Source organism: Sturnira hondurensis, unplaced genomic scaffold (genome assembly GCF_014824575.4).
Source record: "Sturnira hondurensis isolate 20B ecotype Veracruz unplaced genomic scaffold, ASM1482457v3 Scaffold0004322, whole genome shotgun sequence".
NCBI lineage: Eukaryota > Metazoa > Chordata > Mammalia > Chiroptera > Phyllostomidae > Sturnira > Sturnira hondurensis.
The window spans coordinates 351,893-369,906 of NW_028076953.1; the positions used below are offsets into that span (position 1 = coordinate 351,893).

At 41.7% G+C, this 18,014-nt stretch overlaps 1 protein-coding gene across 2 annotated transcripts in view; it reads left to right on the forward strand.

Annotated features, from left to right (window-relative positions):
* LRRC8B (leucine rich repeat containing 8 VRAC subunit B) overlaps positions 1 to 18,014 on the forward strand; it is an 84,251-nt gene that overhangs the window by 42,151 nt on the left and 24,086 nt on the right. For both annotated transcript variants that reach the window (XM_037045456.1, XM_037045458.1), the window contains exon 2: positions 10,143 to 10,197. The gene's annotated coding sequence lies outside the window, so the exon portion shown is untranslated. The remainder of the gene's footprint in view (positions 1 to 10,142; positions 10,198 to 18,014) is intronic.

Below are 18,014 nucleotides of genomic sequence, written 5' to 3' on the forward strand. Positions count from 1 at the left end.
GTCACCCCAGGAGACATAAGCATCCACTGGCTGAATCTGTTGAAGTACTACTACAAATACTTCCCAGTTGCCTTTTTACCTTCAGTTAAAATCATTGCTTTCGTTAATTATATGCTTGATCTGATGACCTTCTTTCCTTGCTACAACCCACTTTTACTTTCTTTTTAGCAAGACCGATTTATTAGTTGCCAGTGGAAGACTATTCAGTGCTCTTGTTACAGAACAGACACACTGGGGCCTGGACTCCAGAGGATGGTATACTAATACTGTCCAGACCACCTACTGGACTGGACTGTCTGCTGCCAATCGGAAAAACGTCTCTCAGTGCCAGAGATTTGTGAAAAGGAAAGGAAATGTTTATTTAATGCTATACAGACTTAAAGTAGTGACCTAACATCGTCATTAAAATATCAAAGTCCTTTAAGATATCCACAGATGCATGCAGTGCTCCCTTCTCCCCCTGCCCTAATTCAGGGTACTGTAACTCAGGAGAAGAGCAAAAGTTCAGGATCCAGGCTCCTGCCACCATCCACTGTGTTACAGCCGTCCAGGCAGGATCTCTAATTAATCCAGAGTAATGTAGCACCTTCTCATGGTCTCCTGGCAAGAGTTCTTTGTTCCCATTTTCCAGGCAAAGTCTCTCCTGCTTCCCAGGCCACTCAGCCAAAGAGAGCACCCCAAAGCCACGTGGGCCTCTTCTACCAAAGCTGTAGGGGTCTGCACTCTGGCCAAAACCGCATGGTTCTTTCCTCCACCAGAGCTAAGAGGGGGGTATTCACTCTGCCAAAAGCGCATGGTTCACCCTCTTCACATGGCTGCAGGGGTCCTTACTCTAGCAAAGCCACGTGGTACTCCTTTTTTCCCCAATGGCTGCCATGTCTGGATTTAAATCCCCACACCAATCTTCTTCTGTACTCCCATTTCTGACTCCTACAATCAGTTACACCTGCCAACATTCCTGCATGATTCCAAGTTTACTCGGCTGCCATCGTGAGTCTGGGCAGATATGGCCCCATGTCCTTGAGCCAGTCTTCTCCAAGCTCCCATGCAGGTGCTGTACCTCGGGGGACCTGCCCCCTAGTTACATCTTGGGGGGGGGAGTGACTTCCATCCCCCTGGCTCCAAGCATGGCCACAGCTATTTAACATGTCCAAGTGATCTACCAAAGGCTATAGATATGTTAAATGCTATGGATTAGCTGCAAGGCTGTGGCTGTACAAAACAGCCCTACATGTTCCTGCTCCATGTGTCCCTTCCCCCAACTCACACTTGTGGGGGAAGGGGTGAGGACATCTTATATGTCTCTCCAACATTTCCTAGACACTTTGAGTTCTGGACCCCATTGCAAATCCCTTTTTGGGGCCCCTCTCTTGGCTGCGCCCCGTATCACTTCCTAGGAAAGCATACACATTCTTCTTGGACTCTTTTCCTGTGCTGTCACTTTCTTTGAAGTCCTGTCCAGTTCTCCCCACCCCAGAGAAGTCTCTTCAGGGTGGGTGTCCCACAGCTCCAGCTGCAGTGAATCCACTCGTAGGCTATTGGAACATGGGAACGCAGGAAGTCGGGGCTCTCTCCATCATCTGACTCTCTGATACTACAAGTGAAGAAACTCAGGTCAGGTGAGGCAAGATAATTTGCCCTACGTTCTACTCCCAGGTAGATGTAAAGTAGGGAGCGGAAACTGGGTCTCCTGACACTTTGTGTGGGTTGACTGACTTAATAGATTGACTTCTTAATAAAAGAAGATTAACAGGGGGATCGAATACTTTTCAAATTCATCAAAATTTATTTCTGATTCTTGTAAACATGTGGGTGCTTTCGCAGTCATTTTGGGGAAATAAAAAGATCTTATGTGTGCTTCCCTAGACAGTCACAGGAAGAGTTTTGAGTGTGTTAACTTCGTATGTGGCCATTTATGTAGCTTAAAAAATCTACTCTGTTTTGGACAGATTAGTAGGGTCATATCTCTCCCACCCAGATCCTTCTAATTCAAGGTAGCAAAATCAATAATTAAATATTTAGTATTTATTATAATAACCTATGAATTGTAGACAAAGCAAATTTGACACAGGAAAATTATGCTTGGGTTGTTGGCCTGTTTTTAGTAGATTAAGGCTCACTATATATTTAATTTGTGCAATCCATTTATGTTAATTTAAAACCAGTCAGAACAGTTTTTCAGGATTATAGACTTGTTTGTTAAAATGTATGAAACATAAAATTTACCATTTTAATAATTTCTAAATGTACAGTTATGTGGCATTATGTATATTTTTATTATTGGGCAGCTCGATTATATATATAGATGTATATATTTAAACATAGGTTTATACATTTAAAACATGGCCTTTGCTTGGATGACATCGGCTGCACCTGTCTTGTCTGCAGCATGAGTCTTGGCTGGGGAGACAGGCATTGGGTCAAGAAGTGGAGGTTGCTTGCACAGGTTCATGGTTTTTCTTTTTAAGTTGCATCACTATGTGCTATTTTGGCTTCACAAGTCTTTGTCCTCGCTATGGGCCATATGTTAAATACTTGCGGTAATGTACATTTATATTTCATAACACCGGAATAGTAACTGCAGTCATGTGATATATTATAAAATCTAGCATGGAAATTAGAATTTAGTTGGAGAACCTAACACCCTCACATCCACTGTAGTTTCCCTTTACAGGATAATATTGTAAAACCGACCTTTAAAGGACTAATTTTCGATATAGCTACTACTCTGTTAATAAATTACCATTTTTGAACACTTACTTGGTATCTGCAGCTATGCTAGTAAGCATTTGATTTATAGTTACCTCATTTATTTCTTGAAACTTCATTAATATCTATTTTACAGATGAGAAAATTGATACTTAGCTTATCTAAGGTCAAGCATGTGGTCAATGACAAAGCCACAACTTGATCCTAACCATTCTGCTATACCCCCTTTCAGGTCTCTCAAATATTCATAAGAATTTGAGGATAAGAACTAGGCCTAACACAGTAATGTATTGGAAGTAACAACAAATTGAGGTCCATGATACTCATTTATTAAGTCACTCAGAAAGGAGGTCATATTTCAGTGATCTGGTATTAATTTATTTAAACCACATTTTAATAGGAAGGCAGGAAGAAAAACCATGTAAAACATGATTTAAATACTGATTAAACTTCAGTGATTCCTTGTGTCATTCAGTGGGTGGGTAAATGTATCTCTGTAAGAGATGCGGGCAGGATGCGCCCTTGCTCCAGCTACTTGACCATCCATCTTAATTACTTAATACAGGCAGGCAGTGTGGGGGGAGCAGTTCACTAAATGGAATACCGAGTAGTGAGCTAGAAAAACTATTATAGATCTGATTTTTTTAGGTTGTGTCTTGTAGTCTCTCTAAAAGACAGATTGCTGATTTTTTAAAAACAGATGTCATATTGTATTTAAAACTCCATTTTATATAGCTCATTGGAGAGGCGGTGTAGCAGATGGCTCTTAGGGGTGGTGTGAGTTCTTATTTTGCTTTGTGAGCCTGAGCAAGTTTCTTAGTTCCTCCAGGCCTCAGCCTTCTCGCCATTAGAGCTGAGGTCGTAACACCGTGGCAGGCACACAGTCAGTCACAGCCTCTGCTTTCCATCTCCTGCCGTTTTTTCCCATTCAACAAATAATTATTGAGAATCTCTTGTGTATTAGATCCCGTCCTGTGCACGGAACTCTTCTAAGAGGTCAGAACGAGAGGCAGGAAGGTGTGTAACAAGCTCTCTGTGAGGCAGTTTAACAGACGTATCGTAGAACTATCAGCACTTCATTAATGCTGAAGAAGCATGAGGTATGGAGCAACTATGTTTTTAGGGGTCAGCAGGCAGTTTAAAATGAAAAAAAGATGTTCATTTTAAACATCTTTTGTGCTTAATGGTCACTACTTGGCAAACATTAAACCTCTGTAATCCGTGGTCCTAAAGTAGCTCAACCTAAACACTAGGCTGATTTTTGTCATTGGGTTAAGGATGTGTTATACCAGATGCAGCAGTCTTTACAGTGATCGTCATCAGAGGTTGTTAATATTATTAGACTGAAACCATCCGAGAACATGCAGTGTTGTCAGTTTGATTATAGTTCACAGGAGTTTGGAATTACAGTGTATACAGGGCCCCTACTGTGTAGCAGGCCCTGGGGAAATAAGAAATGCCCTCAGTATCCTAGAGCCCCTGGTCTTGGGGGAGGGTGAACAGGGCATGGTACGCACCATCCTTGTTTGGGTGATAACTTGATAATTCTACTAGTTCCAGCATTTTTCCCATTTCACTATGCTGTTAACTTGTGCAAAAGAAGAATTTTAATAGTATAATTTGATAACATATTAATGGCATTCGGGAATGCTGTGGCATCTATCCAGTAATCCATCACTGATTCAGAATGACTCACCATCATTATAAAGCAGCCAGCCGTGCTGCATCTGACAGCAGTACTCTGTTCAGATTTGTTAGATGTCATGTTTGGGGGGGAGTTGGCAACTATGAGTTTTTCTCCTTTCTTCCTGAAGGTGAAGGCTTCACTCTTAGCCTCTGCTTCTGAATCTCCATGTGTGTCATGGGGCGACGGAACGGAGTGCGGCTCTGTCCCCACGATGTTGTTCTGCCGCCCTTCCAGGCCCGTCGTGTGACCACACCAGTGGTGTTCACAGGCCTCCTCCTCCTCCATACCCTTGATTCCTGACGGGGTATTATGCGGATCTGGTATTTGTTCACTTGGTAGTTATTTCCTCATTTTTTTTATACTGGGGACAAGGACAGGGCTGAGACATGGGGTCTGTCTTGGTGAGCTAATTACTTGTTACCCTGGGAGGCTAATGATTTGATGCCACATCAGACTGTTACTCTTTAAATACTTGTTTAATGTATTTTTAAGAAATGAAGACAAGCTCTCTATGAGGGGGAAGAGAGCAGTAGCCAGAGAGGCCCTCTGTCCCCTCTCTGCCGGTTCCTAGGATCTCAGCTGACCAGAGAAAGACTAGCAGAGTCCCCATCTTTCCTTCCAGCCACATTCTGGACTGTCCCTGAGAAAAGTTCTGGTAGATACTATTTTTGTAGAATGTAGTTAAGTTTCCAGAGATGCTTTCAACATCCTGTTGATGAATCGGTGTCGGGAAGCCAGTGTACTCTGCAGGCCCCCCAGTCTAGCCCTGGGAAGAGACACTGGGGTGGGTGCAGGGATAATGTCCCAGCCCTCAAGGAACTTGAGGCAATAGCTGTGATATACTACAAAGCAGTGTGAGAGAACTACTGGTCAAGTGTCCTAGTAGCAAAGGTGGAAGAGCAGTGGATTCAGCCTGTGGGGGTCAGAGTGGCTCAGGAAGGCCGTTCTTGGAGGTGATCCCGGGTGGGGCAGATGGTAGAATGAAATGTTCCTTTCAAGTTGATGAAATAGGACACTTTAATTTCACTTCACCTGAAGCCTTAAATGTATGGAATTGCACAAAGCGGGGTAACTGCAGCACTGCAGTGATTCCGGCCGTATCTGATTACTTGCATCATGACATCCAGTGACTAAAGGAGAGTCTGAACTTCTTGCTGAATCTTAAATTTTAAAATTGTATTTATCACCCAAATGGAAAGCCATTCCCAAATTCCAAAAGTTTACAGTAGTTCTTTGCTTTACTACAAAAGAGTAGTTTTGTCAGTCTCTGTTATTTCTACTGACAAGCAAGGAATAAAGGCATTCAGATTTCTCCGTTTCCACAGTGAAAACCCGGGGCTTCGTTTTGCTCTCAGAAGGCTGACCGCCCCTATTGCTCCTTAATCTCTTTCAGGGGAACCTTCAGAAAGGAGGTCTCATTTGAGAAAGGAAACTCTCAGTGTTTTTCTTGGCTTCCAGATTTGGAGATGACTTTCTGGAATTTACTTTTTAAGTGAAAATACATGTCTTGTGTCCTGCTTATGGGGGAAGACAATGTTTTTGAGGGAGTAGGTGATGCCAGCTTTCTAACACTCGTTCGCCTTGCAAACTGGGGAAGCTGCTGCTGGCTGGCTGGCTGGGCAGCTGGGGCTGTCGGAACTACTGTGTGTCCCAGTCCTATTTTTATCCTGCCTCACATGGACTAGTTATTCTGTTCTAAGAGGCTTTGCCATTTAGTATTTTCACATTCTCATCCTTCCAACTTGTATTTTTGTTTGCCGTTAGGGAGGAAGAAAGGCAATAACTTTCACTTTAGTTTCTAAAATGAGAATGATTTGGCTTTTTAATCCTGGTGAAGAAACTGGACATTTTGAGGTGTGTGTGTGTGTGTGTGTGTGTTAACTTGACAGCAATGGCTGCATTCTGAGATGACAAGTTGTCATTATGAGAGGGCTTTCATTAAGTTCTACATTTATGAAGGGGGACCAAAAAAACCTGGAATTTATTTATAAAAAATTGTGTATTCTTACATGTTTAAACTTCAGTCACCTTCACAGTACTCTCCATTTCATGCAATACACCTATTAAGATGTTTTTTCCACTGCTCAGAACAGTTTTTGAACTCATTGATTTTGATGCCTTCTAATGCTTCTGCCATTTTTTGTTTTACCTCTTCCACATCAACGGAACATTTCCCTTTGAGGACTTTTTTCATTCAGAGAAACAGAAAAAGTCGCTCGGGATGAGATCAGGTGAATAGGGAGGGTGGGGCATGGGGGGTCATGTTGTTTTTTGGGCAAAAACAGCTGAACACGTAGCATGATGTACGCAGGTGCACTTGTAAATCACCCATCATGAAATGGGCAAACACATTGGAAGAGTTCAAAAAAAAATTCACTGAGGCCAGACGCAGCCTTTCACAACACCACCAGCCGGTACGCTAATACAGATGAGTCCCTGGAACACTCACCTAGTGGGGGAAGCCTGTACTACAAGGGGCTTGTCCTCCAGAAGATAATCCCCATTGTTGGGGGGGGTCTCTCCTTGTATATTTTGCAAAATATTCCTCTGGTTTAAGTAAATGTTAAGTAAGAAAAAGGAATGAAATTTGTTATTAATTAAACATGTTGGAAAGCATGCAACCCAATTAATCAAAGAAACAAAAAATAAAGCAATAGTAAGATTATTTTTTCATTCAGAATTAGTGAATTTGTTTAAATGATGATTCCTACATCTACTGAGGGTTCTACTCATATATTGGGAAGAAAATTAATACAACCTTCTGGGGAGACAGTCTGGTATTACATATCGAAGCCTTAAAANGAAATTTGTTATTAATTAAACATGTTGGAAAGCATGCAACCCAATTAATCAAAGAAACAAAAAATAAAGCAATAGTAAGATTATTTTTTCATTCAGAATTAGTGAATTTGTTTAAATGATGATTCCTACATCTACTGAGGGTTCTACTCATATATTGGGAAGAAAATTAATACAACCTTCTGGGGAGACAGTCTGGTATTACTTATCAAAGCCTTAAAATGTTCATGCTTTTTGACCCATTACTCTCAACTTTAGAAGTCAGTGCAAAGGAAAACATATGAACAGAGTACAGAGATATTTACAGCATTAGCAATAAAAAGAAAAATCCAGCATTCTGTAGCAAAATGGTTTTGTAAACTGTGGTATAGCCATGTATGAACTGTGTTTAGAGAAACTATAATATTGAGAAAGCCTATGATGGGGCAAAGCGGATCTCAGTACTATGCCATTGCACTTTGCAGTGACACTATCATGTAAAAGTGGCAGTCCAGCAAAAGCCAAACTAAACAAAAAAACCTGGAAGGAGAAAGTCATCTCAAATATTAAACCTTCCCCCCGCCCCATGTTTCCATGTTTTCTGTAAGAAACTATATATTTTCAGTGGGGGTTTCTATCTTTTACTTATGAAATGACACAATGCTTATCTCATTTTTCACTAAAAATTTAATGTTCATTTGTTTATTTTTCAAGATGTTATTTAATTTTAGAGACGGGGAAGGGCAAGAGAGAGGAAGAGAAACAACAGTGTGTAGTTGTCTCTCACGTGCCCCACACTGGGGACCTGGCCCGCAACCCAGGCATGAGCCCTAGACTGAGAGTCTGAACAAGCGACCCTTTGGTTCACAGGCAGGCACTCAATGCACTGAGCTACACCAGCCGGGACTAATGTTCATATTTTATGCTTTATAAATTGTGTGGTAATGAGGTTAAATCTGTAATTTGTGACAGTAATTGTTTATTTCCCTGGGTGTTAGTTAATACTTTTCATGATAGGTCTGAAGGTGATCTCTTTAACTCACTTTTTTAAAGTATTTTTATTGATTATGCGATTACAGTTTTCTCAGTTTTTCCCCCTTTATCCCCCCTTTGCCCTGCCCTACCAACCCTCCAGCATTCCCCCTGCTTAGTTCATGTCCATGAGTTATACATGAAAGTTCTTTGAGTCCTCTGTTTACTATACCATTTTTTATCTTTCCCCATCTATTTTATGCCTACTAATTATGCTTCTTCCCTGTACCTTTCCCACTGAAATCTCCATGTGATGTCTATTTCTCTAATTCTGTTCCTCTTCTAGTTGTTTGCTTAGGTTTTTTTTTCATTGTTTTTCTTTTCTTTTAGGTTCATTTGTTGATAGTTGTGTGTTTGTCATTTTATTGTTCATATTTTTATCTTCTTTTTCTTAGATAAGTCCCTTTAACATTTCATATAATAAAAGCTTGATGATGATGGACTCCTTTAACTTGACCTTATCTGAGAAGCACTTTATCTGCCCTTCCATTCTAAATGAAAGCTTTGCTGGGTAGAGCAATCTTGGCTGTAGGTCTTTGGATTTCATGACTTGGAATACTTCTTTCCAGAGCCTTCTTGCCTGTAAGGTCTCTTTTGAGAAATCAGCTCACAGTCTTATGGGAACTCCTTTGTAGGTGACTGTCTCCTTTCCTCTTGCTGCTTTTAGGATTTTCTCTTTGTCTTTATCTTGGGTAACTTAATGATGATATGCTTTGGTGTGTTTCTCTTTGGTCCAACTTCTTTGGGACTCTCTGAGCTTCCTGGACTTCCTGAAAGTCTATTTCCTTCTCCAGATTGGGGAAGTTTTTTTTTCATTATTGGTTCAAATAAGTTTTCAACTTCTTGGTCTTCCTCTTCTCCTTCTGGCACCCCTATAATTTGGATATTGGAATGTTGCAGGTTGTCCCAAAGGTTTGTAAGAGTCTCTTCACATTTTTGAATTCTTGTTTCTTCATTTTGTTCTGGATGGATGTTTGTGTTTTCCTTTTGTTCCAAATTGTTGCTTTGAGTCCTAGTTTTCTTCTTGTCACTGTTGGCTCCTTGAATATTTTGCTTTATTTTATTTTGGATATCTTTCATTGTTTTTTCATCTTTCAACCAAGCTCGATCAGTTCTGTGAGCATTTTGATTATAGAACTTTAATCAAAGTTCTACTGAGCTTTAAATTCTCCATCACATAGGTTGGCTATCTCCTCATTGTTTAGTTTTCTGTCTGAAGTTTTGCTCTGTTCTTTCTTTTGAGCCGTATTTCTTTGTTTGGCACACCTGTAAGTTGTGGGGGCGATGAGGCCTTAGGTATTCATCTGGGCAGGGCAGCCCCCCTTTTCCTGCTGCAGTGCTGCCTGTGGGGAGGGGCCAGAGAGGGAACAGTGCAGCTCGCCCGCTTGTCTCCATCCCACTTTCCAAGGAACTCTGGTGAGACTGGGAGTTTCTTCCACCACAGTAACCACTGTAGTCCACAGCCAGCCCTGAGTCTGTTTTGTCCTCAGCCAGCCCTGCCCCCCAGGGTCCTCTGCCTTGCTGCAGCCAGCCCCACCCGCTGGTCCTTGGTCTCCCTCCACCCCCATTTTTTCTCAGCCAGCCCCGGCCACATGGCCTCACTGCGGGTTCTTACTGGTCTGGTTGTTTTGGTTGATTTTTTTCTTTAATTCCTTGGTTGTCGGAGTTCATGCAGTTTGATTTTCTGGCACTTCTGGTTGTTTATTGATTTTAGATTGGTTGTTATCCTCCTTTTGGTTGTTCGAGGAAGCAAAGGGTTTCTACCTATCCCTCCATCTTGCTTGGAACTCTTAACTCACTTCTTTTTTTGAGGTTACCTTTTGTATGTTTTATAAAGTTGTAGATATTGGAAATTTTAGAACCACATAAATCGATGAATTGTGTTACATTACTGTGATGCTTAAAATATAACAATATGTTTATGATTTCCCTTTAGGAATATTTCAGACAGAAACTAATTGCAGAGGTTCCAATTGACCAGCATTCACAGGGTAAGATTGACATTCTGAATTGTTAATGAACACCTGGTAAAGATAATTACTATTATTGGTACCCTGGGGCAAACAAACACTGAATACTTAGTGTGTAAAAAATAGTACTCTTTTTATAGATGGTTTGAGTAAAGTCCTTTTGATGTCTTTAAGACAATCAAACAGAAAATTAAATCTGGTGTACACTTTGGTAAAATGTCACCCTACTATGCTCTGTCAGTTTTGTATATAGTGAAGTGTGTGTGTTCATGTTTGATATTTGTCATTTTTTAACATTAAAGATCCAAAGAATATAATAAATGTCTGTGAGAGATTTAGACTGCATGCCTTCAAGTCAATATTGTTCTGATTTTTGTTTAAGGTAGTACTTCTGTAGAACTTTCTAATGTGTAGAAGTAGTAGGCTATCTAGAGTAGGTAAGTCAGAAACAAACAAGTCCTGTGCTCTGTTGCTTCCTGCAAATATCATTCTTCTTTTACAGCTATAGCAGAGCTTTTGACTTGACATAGTAAATGGTTAATTATTATTATTAATTTTTTATTTTAATAATATCCTTTATTTTTCTCCTCTTGCTGGGCTGCTTAGAGATACAAATCTAGAGTATCTGATCTTAAATTACAATGTATTGGGAGAACCAGATAGAATCATAATCAGAATATTGCTGTGCACAGAATATCTCTGGAATTTTTTTTTAAATATTTTATTTATTTATCTTTAGAGGGGAAGGGAAGGAGAGAGGGAGAGAAACATCAATGTATGGTTGCCTTTTGTGCGTCCCCTGCTGGGAACTGGCCTGCAGGGAACCCGCCTGCAACCCAGGCATGTGCCCTGACTGGGAATCGAACCATGATCCTCTGGTTCGCAGGCTCCCACTCAGTCCACTGAGCTACACCAGCCAGGGTTAATGGTTAATCGTTATACTGCATTAAATAGCATGGCCCTCTAGTGTTGAAATACAACATATGTCTCAAAAGTGTGTCACCCAGTTCTGAACATAACAGTCCAGGCAAAGCAGTGGTGGGGACAATGGGTCTGTTCCCTTGTATTCTGAACACTTCTTATTATAGATCTTTTGACTTCCTGAGTATATCCACATTACCCTGCTGATTCATTCACTTGACTATAAATTTTTAAGAGCTAATATCGTCAGCTGTTCCTCCGCTTATGACTCCTCAGTGGCTTTTCCATCACTCTCGGACTGTTTATTATCCAAACTCTTTACCTTGGCTATAAGCCTTCCATCACTCTCCTACTTTCCAAAGGCTGCTAACCTGCCAGCCGAGTGGCCTCATTTCTGATCCTCACACATCCTAAGTCTCTTGCTCATGCTCCCAGAATGACCTTCCATGGTATCGTCTGCCTGGTCCCATTGGATCTGTGTTTGAACGGCAGTCCCTCTAAAGAGGCCTTTCCTGTCCACCGACCTAAAGTAGCTTATAGTCTGCATAGTGTTTCTGATTGCATTGTGTCTTGCATATTTGGTTATTGTCTCACTGGGAGCAGGGGTCTTGTCTGTCTCACATACCTGTACTTCCCCGAACACTTAGAACTTACCCTGGCACACAATAGGCATTCTGAATATTTGTTGCAAGAACAGATTGAAGTTCTGACCTCTCTGACAAGTGCTGTTTTCAGTCATGTTTCCACCATTTTCTTGGGTTATTTGGCTTGTGTGGTACTTTTTAGATTTAGACTGCATCTCATTTTGGTACTGAAGTGACCGTATGAGATGGGGTGTGCTTAGTGTGCATGTTTTCTCTCTACGATAGGAATATAAATGCTGTGAAGGCAGAAACAAGGCTTTGTAACTCCTTGGTATACCTTTGTAATTCTAGCCTCTATAATTGAGTACGCATAAATTTTACTTTAGATAAGGGGTTAAGACTAGTCGCTTAATCATATTTTTAAATATTTCCAGAGTACACTGATTTGTCTGCTTCAGAGCTAAAAAAACCCCTCATTTTGAATTATAGTTGAAAAATCATAACATAGAATAACTCTGGGTGTATTTGTAACTTCATGTTCCAGAACCCTGGGTTGGGTTTTGTTTTTGTTTTGTTATTGAAAGGTCTATTACTAATTAGGCTACATGGCCAGAATCAGTGCTACCAACCTTCTAGTTCTTTTCAAATTAGGAAACTTGGGTGTAAGCCCATGTTCTACCCTCTGACCCTAGAGAAGTCACCTGAGCACCTCTGACCTTTAGTTTCCTTATTTATAAAGAGTTGTACTCTGGACTTCCGCCAAGATGGAGGCGTAGATGGAAACACTGTGCCTTCTCCCACAACCAAGTTTGAATACAACAAAGGTTTGGAGAACAAAGACACAGCCAACGAACAGAAAATTGAACTATACAGAAGTCCAACAACAATGAACCATTCTACCAGATGGGTAAGAGGGGCGGAGCCAGCAGCGGAGCAGGGTCAGGCAGGAAAGATCCCCCGACCCCAGGCACCCAGGCATCCGGGGTAGTGTTGGGCAGACCCAGTGAGGGCTCCAGACAGCAGGAGTGAGAAGTAAGACGGACCACGCAGCCCCCAGCAACGAACCCAGCAGGGGCAGACCACAGTTGCACATTTGCAAGCAGTGGGACGAATCATGAGGCCCGCGGTGGCGGCGGAAGGAAGCAAAGGGTGCCCGCCATTGCTTTCCTTTGGCCCCGCCCCCACATACAGCGTCACAACCCAGCAACTGGGTCACCCGGCCCTGGTGAACACCTAGGGCTCTGCTCCTCATACATAACAGGCATGAACAGACCAAAATATGGCTCAAGAAGAACTCAAAGCCCCAGAGCCAATAACTCTAAGTGACCAGGAAATAGTGAAACTCTCAGATGCACAATTCAAGACACTGGTAATCAGGATACTCACAGAACTGGTTGATTTTAGCCACAAATTAGAGGAACATATGAAGGCTAAACTAATTGAAATGAAGGGAAATACACAGGAAACCAATAGCGATGGAAAGGAAACTGGGACTCAAATCAAGGGGGTGGACCAGAAGGAAGAAATGCCCAAACAGGAAAAAGTGAAGTTATAAGAATTCAAAAAAATGAGGAGAGGATTAGGAACCTCCAGGACATCTTTAAACGTTCCAACATCCAAATTATAGGGGTACCAGAAGGGGGAAAGAAACAGCCACGAGTGGAAAACTTATTTAAACAAATAATAAAGGAGAACTTCCCCAATCTGGCAAAGGAAATAGTCTTCCAGGAAAACCAGGAAGCTCAGAGAGTCCCAAAGAAGTTGGACCCAAGAAGGAACACACCAAGGCACATCATAATTACAGTATCCAAGATTAAAATGAAGGAGAGAATCCTAGAAGGAGCAAGAGATAAGGGGACAGTCACCTAAAAGGAGTTCCCATCAGACTGTCAGCTGATTTCTCAAAAGAGACCTTCCAGGCAAGAAGGGGCTGGAAGGAAGTATTCCAAGTCATGAAATCCAAAGACCTACATCCAAGACTGCTCTATCCAGCAAAGCTTTCATTTAGAATGCAAAGACAGATAAAGTGCTTCTCAGATAAGGTCAAGTTCAAGGAGTTCATCATCACCAAGCCCTTATTATATGAAATGTTAAAAGGACTTATCTAAGAAAAAGAAGATAAAAAATATGAACAGTGAAAGGACAGCAAACTCACAGTTATTAACAACCACACCTAAAACAAAAGCAAACCAAGAGGACAGCTAGATCAGGAGTGGAACCATAGAAATGAAGAACACATGGAGGGTTAGAAACAGGGGAGTGGGAGGAGGAGAAGGGGGGAGAAGATACAGAAAATAGCATAGAGGGTAGGTAGAAAATAGATAGGGGGAGGGCAAGAATAGTAGGGGAAATACAGAATCTAAAGAACTTGAGACATGTGGACATAAACTAAAGGGGAGAGGGGGGAGGGGTGTGCAGGGGGGAGGGGAATGAAGGGAGAAATAGAACAAGTGTAATGGCATAATCAATAAAGTATATTTAAAAATTAAAAAAAAAGAGTTGTACTCTGATCTCTGTGGTTCTTTTCCCTGGAGTCAATAGTCCATTTGACTCTGCTCTTGTGAAAGGCAGGTCACCTATGGAAGAATTAGGAGAAGCAAATGGAATGATGTTCTCTGCTTTCAACGAGTCATCTGAAAGGAGAGCGTGTGTGATTCTGCAGAGACTGCTCGGTCCCTGCGTTTGGCTCTATATTATGGCTTACTTACAGTGGGGCGGAGGTGGGGGTCAGGGAAACGTTGTTACACACAGTGTGGTGGAGAAGGGCATGAGGTTGCGCATTCTCTCTAAGAATTATGCAGTCAGTCACTGGTGGCTTATGCTCAGAGACTAACCTTATAATAATGTGGTTTCGACTTTCATTTTAAATGTGTTCTGGATTAATTTGGTAGTTCACTAAAAGCATCCAAGGACTAAGAAGTCTTTTCCTTAAAAGAGAATTACCATCTAAATTAAATATATGATATATTCCATGACCATCAGAAACAAGAAAGAGTAAAGCAATGATTCTTAAAATCCATAACAACTCAGCTTTTATCAGACTATCAGCAATGTTAGGGTTGTTCCCGTAGTGTTGTCCTACTCAGTGACTTTCGCCTTGGGCCTTTAGGTTACTTTCCTAAAACTTGGATTATTATTATTTTTTATGATCATTTCATAGACCCAGTACCACTCTGCTGCTTTGTGTAAGAGGGGGCAGAATGGTTGTCACACATCTTTATTCTCCTTTGGTTTCTCTGTTACTGGACTAGGGTGTCAGATTCCTTCCTTGAAACTCTTTGACTTTGGTGCTCCAGAAACACTATGCTTCTCCTTCACTGACCCCGCTTCCCTATCCCCCTTTATCCTGTATCTGATAGTCCTTCATTTAATATGTTGTCTAGAGGTGAAAAGTTCTGTTATTCATTCACTAAATTCATTCTCTCAAAGAATTAATTCCTTTCCATGGCACTGTTGACTGCTTAAATACTCATGACTTCCCCTGGGGGATTGAAGATGGCTGCAAATATTTTGTGATTCTTTCCCACAGGAGGTAGAATTTTCCCCTCCCTGTGTAGCCAGGCTGGCCCTGCTTTTTTGACCAATCCAATGTGGCAGAAATAATGTGGAGTAATTTCTAAGGCTGGGCCTTAAAGAGATCTTTAGCTTCTGCTTTGGTGTGCTTGAAAGGTTCCTGCCTAGAGCTGAGCCACCTTGCTGTGAAGAAGCCTGCACAGCCCTCTGGAGGAGCAGCTGGGCTCTGGTCGTCAGCCCAAGCTGAGCTCCAGGCCAGCAGCCAGCCCGTCCAAGGGCCACTCCGGGACTGATTCCTGACCTTCCAACCACGCAGCATGGAAGCCGACACCATGTGAAACAGAACTGCTTCATCATCCCATAGAGTCATGAGAAAGGATAAATGATTTTTTTGGCTGCACAGTTTTGTGATGGTTTGTTACATAGCAGTAAAGAGCCAAAACAAAAACTGGTACCTAGATGTGAGGTGCTACCATAACAAAATACCTGTTATCAGCTTTGAGGCCAAGTGACTGTGAAGACCTGAAGGGCAGCAAGAAAGCTATTAAATGTTTGCTGGAAGAACAGTGAGGAAACTGCTATTGGAGGATATAATACGGTACCCTCGCTTTTCATGGTGACAGAAAAATCAGCAAGACTGTCCCCTACAGTGACTTGGAAGATAGGAAATGAACCTAATGAATTTGTGGATTTAGCATAGGAGATTTTCCCAGCAGAATATTGGAAGTGTCAATTAACTTCTTTTTTTAACCACCTATAATCAAAGTATTGCAGAGATGAGTTAAAGAAGAGACTGTTCCGAATTTAAGCAGACTTTAAGGAAGTATTTTCTTTCTAGAGTCATAATAAAATTGTTTCTCATGAACAGCTTCCCTACCCAGCAAATACTCTGAGAAATGGCCTCAGGTTACAAGATCAGACCCAGAGCACTGCTGCCTGTAAAACTTGGTCTCCAGGTAAAAATAAACACCAGGGCACAGCTCTAAGACCTTGTCTTGAGATTCCAGGAGATTTAAGGCAGAGCCTCCGGGATCTCAGCTAGACAGAAGGGCTCTAGAAGGAATCTTAATGGTATTGTCTCCGAGCGTTGTGGACCTGATTTAGGTGACAAGATCCTGCACTTCAGGACTGCATTTGATGCCATAGTGGGATAAGGCTTTGCTGAGTGGGGCAGGGGCTGGGGAGAGGTGAGCATGCCTCGTATGGATGGGAATGGGAATCTGTGGACAGAGAACAGACGGTGGTGGATTAAACCTGGCTGCACATCCCTTGATACTCCTCCCGTTGAAAGCTGGTGTTTGCTTTCTCTCCCCTCAAATCTGGGCGGGCCATGTAACTCCTATGACCAACAGAATGTGTTGAATGTGCCTCTGTGTAGCTTCTAGGGCTCTGCCATGAGAGAGCAGCAGTTTTCACCTTTGAACTTGGAATGCATCCTCTTAGAACGCAGCCACTATGCTGGGTGAGGGCCTTCCAACAGCCATGTGGAGTCTCACAGAGGGAGGTACCAGCCCGTGGTCAGACCCAACTTCGCGCTTGGTGATTGAGGACATTTTGGATCTTCCAGCTGTCTTTATGCTAGCCAACACCATGAAGCAAAGAACCACCCACAGAATCATGAAAAATAAAGCCACATTTCTTTTAAAGCCTTTAAGGTTTGGAATGTGCACAAAAGCCAACATCCTTCCCATCCATAACTTGTGAGTTCTAGCCTTCGTCCTGGAAAGGCTTTAGGTACACCCTTCCAAACATCTGAATGTACTTTCTTCAGCTTTCTGCATTTTTGTGTTTCAGTTCTTTTTCCCCCAGTATTCATTAATTTAAAATCTATTTTATTGATTATGCTATTACAGTTGTCCCATTTCCCCCCTTTATTCCCCTCCACCCTGCACACTCCCTCCCACCTGCATTTCCCTCCTTTTTAGTTCATGTCCGTGGTTCATACATATAAGTTCTTTGGCTTCTACATTTCCTCTACTATTCTTAACCTCCCCCTGTCTGTCTTCTACCTTCCATTTAGGCTACTTATTCTTTGTACCTTTTCCCCCCTCTCTCCTCACCCACTCTCCTGCTGATAATTGTCCATGTGATCTCCATTTCTGTGATTCTGTTCTTGTTCTAGTTGTTTGCTTAATTTTTTTGTTTTAGGTGTGGTTGTTAATAACTGTGAGTTTGTTGTCATTTTATTGTTCATATTTTTATCTTCTTTTTCTTAGATAAGTCCCTTTAACATTTCATATAATAAGGCCTTGGTGATGAACTTATTTAACTTGACCTCATCTGGAAAGCACTTTATCTGCCCTTCCATTCTAAATGAAAGCTTTGCTGGATAGAGCAATCTTGGATGTAGGTCCCTGCCTTGAATGACTTGGAATACTTCCAGCCCCTTCTTACCTGCAAGGTTTCTTTTGAGAAATCAACTGACAGTCTTATGGGCACTCCTTTGTAGGTAACTGTCTCCTTTTCTCTTGCTGCTTTTAAGATTCTTTCCTTATCGTTAATCTTGGGTAACTTAATGGTTATGTGCCTTGGTGTATTCCTCCTTGGGACCAACTTCTTTGGGACTCTCTGGGCTTCCTGGACGTCCTGGAAGTCTATTTCCTTCTCCAGATTGGGAAAGTTTTCCTTCGTTATTTGTTCAAATGTTTTCAATTTCTTGCTCTTCCTCTTATCCTTCTGGTAGATTGAGATGTTCGAACATTTAAAGTTGTCCTGGAGGTTCCTAAGCTTCTCCTCATTTTTTTGAATTCTTGTTTCTTCATTCTGTTCTGGTTGAATGCTTATTTCTTCCTTGTGGTCCACACCCTTGATTTGAGTCTG